The following is a 2,610-nucleotide window of genomic DNA, read 5'->3' on the forward strand; positions in this document are numbered from 1 at the left end:
ATATTTGTGAGCTTCCCTTCTTTGTATTGCTCTCACTTCCCAGCCCTTGTTGGGTGCACCCTCCCCTGACTTTAAGGTTTTGTGACGTTGTTCATTGAGGTACAGAATCTTCTTGAAATTTTATCTTCTAACTTCTTCCACATATTTTAAGAATTCCTACATAAACATTTGTATTGTGCATTTCTTTGGGCACAGATTTAAGAGAAATGGGTTGTGGCATTTTCGCTAGGCATGGGCAGTGTTAATAAAGAAGTTCGGTCCAAAGTCTGAGGGAAGAAGTGGGAACATGAAAGCAAAACAAAAAGAGACCCGAGGTCAGGATCCGAGCTTAGGGAGTTGCTGTCGCCGTCTCTAAACAGGACAGCCCAGCCCCAGCCCCACTCTCAGCTACCCTACCCCTCCCTTTCAGCGCTGCTTCTTGAGAATGGAGCTCTGACAGATCCGAGGGCAGGGACTTCATAGCCAGGCAGATTTGGTCGCAGAAGTCAATCTTGCAAGCTGAAGCAGGGAACTGCTAAGGCAGCTGCACCCGGTGCAACCATCACAAAACAAGAGACCAGAGAAGTAGAAAGGCGAGGCTCACCACCCATTTATCCCTCCACCTTTCAATTAGCCCCACATGTGATTATCGGCCAGGCTGGCACAATTAACTAACTCAGCCTGTTAGCATGGCTGAGGGGAGGTGCTGCCGATAAAACAACTGTGTTCTTAATATTTTGTTACCTATTAGTTCCTCTGATAGATCCTCATGATCACAAGTACTTTCTGTGAGTTCTGTGAGGACATTACAGCAGATTACTGAATCCAGCAGAGACACAGAGTATCCTGGAGGTGAAGGTTGGTGTCAGGGTAAAGGAAGTTGAAGGGTGGAGGCATGCCTGACGTTTGACTTGTAGGAATCTTTCTTGGCCAGACAAGGAGCTGGATTTCCCCTCTCTTTTGTACAGCCAAGAAGTCCTGGTGATATAGTGGGGGTTTATGCTCTGGGTTGCTGAATGGAAGGTCAACAATTCAAAACCACATGGGGCTTTCTCTTCCGATAAAGATTTGCAATCCCTGAAGCCCACGGGGGCAATTCTACTATGTCCTATAGGGACACTAGATGTATGAATTGATTGATGGTGGTGAGTTGTTTCAAAGTCAGGAGAATTCAGATGAGGCCCCACCCTGTTGCCTTGGTATGTTCAAGTGTACAAGGAGCCTTCAAGAAGATGATGGAAAAATGGAATTAGAAGTGGTCCTGGAAAGTACAGTACCTATGAAACACACAACTTTCCTCTAGTTCTTTAATGCTTCCCCACCCCCACCCCCACTAGAATGACCTCAATTTTACCTTACAAATCTGACTAGACCAGAACATGTGCACTGCTACAGATAGAGCCTACGACGCAGGGAATCCAGAACAGATAAACCCCTCAGGACCATTCATGAGAACAGAGATACCAGGAAGATAAGAGGAAGGTGGAGAGAGAAAGGGGGAACTGATCACAAGGATCAACATATAACCCCCTCCCAGGGGGATGAAAAACAAAACAGTGGGTGAAGGGAGACAGAGATGATGTAAGATATGAAAATAGCAATCTATAATTGATCAAGGGCTCAGGAGGAAGGGAGCGTGGGGGAGGGAAGGAAAGTAATGAGAGTTGTTATCAAGGGCTCAAGTAGAAAGAAAATGATGATGGCAACATGCGTATAAATGTGCTTGACACAACGGATGAATGTATGGATTGTGATAAGAGCTGTAAGAGCCCCCAGTAAAAGTATTTAATAGATAATAAGAAAAGAGAAGCGGTCCTGGAAAGAGTGAAAGAAAAATACAGAACAGAACTCAAATTCATAAAAGAGATCAGGCTTATACTGGTCAAATGGAGTCTGGTGGGACCTCCAAGCCTCTGTCAGTGAGGACTCACCCGCAGTTAGAATCAGAAGGGCAGCATTGATCTAAGGACAAAGTTCAGAGGGTTTGAAGATGAACAGAAACAGGAAACGCAGGCAGAAATGGGATATGTGATGGTATCCTAATCTAGGTGCTCTCAAGGAGACTTCTCAAAAAAACCCAAAAACTGTGGGACTCCAAGATACATCTGTGGGATCTAATAAGAAATAGCCTCTGGTGATGTCCCTCTGTCCATAATAGAGGGAAAGTAGCTACCAAGCACAGTGCAGTGGAGAGATGAGTATGGATGATCAAAATGATAAACCTGACTTGAACAGTTAAACCCTCTCTCACGCACGTTAGGCCTGATCTGGTTTTCAGAATTTTCTGAATTTTTAAAATTTTTTGCTTGTTCATATTGGGTTTATCTCAGATGTGTTGTGGGTCATTGTCAGTGGGAGTCACCTTCTTGAATTTTTGCTATATGTTTTTCTGTTCTTCAGTATATGAAACCCAGGATTGATAAAGCTATAGGGGCAGCAAGTAAAATAAGGATTTCTGGGTGAGGTACAGTGGGGGTGGGAGGTGGGTTGGGGGAAGAGAGCTAATTTCAAGGAGTCTAGGAAGGAAAAGAATGTTTGTAAACTGATTGTGTTAGCAATTGTACAATACTACTTGATCAAACTATGGAATGATATGATATCTGTATTAACTCTCAATAAAATAGTTTTTTT

Source organism: Echinops telfairi, unplaced genomic scaffold, assembly GCF_000313985.2.
Source record: "Echinops telfairi isolate 266 unplaced genomic scaffold, ASM31398v2 ScPeMD7_2186;HRSCAF=2738, whole genome shotgun sequence".
In the NCBI taxonomy this organism is placed as follows: domain Eukaryota; kingdom Metazoa; phylum Chordata; class Mammalia; order Afrosoricida; family Tenrecidae; genus Echinops; species Echinops telfairi.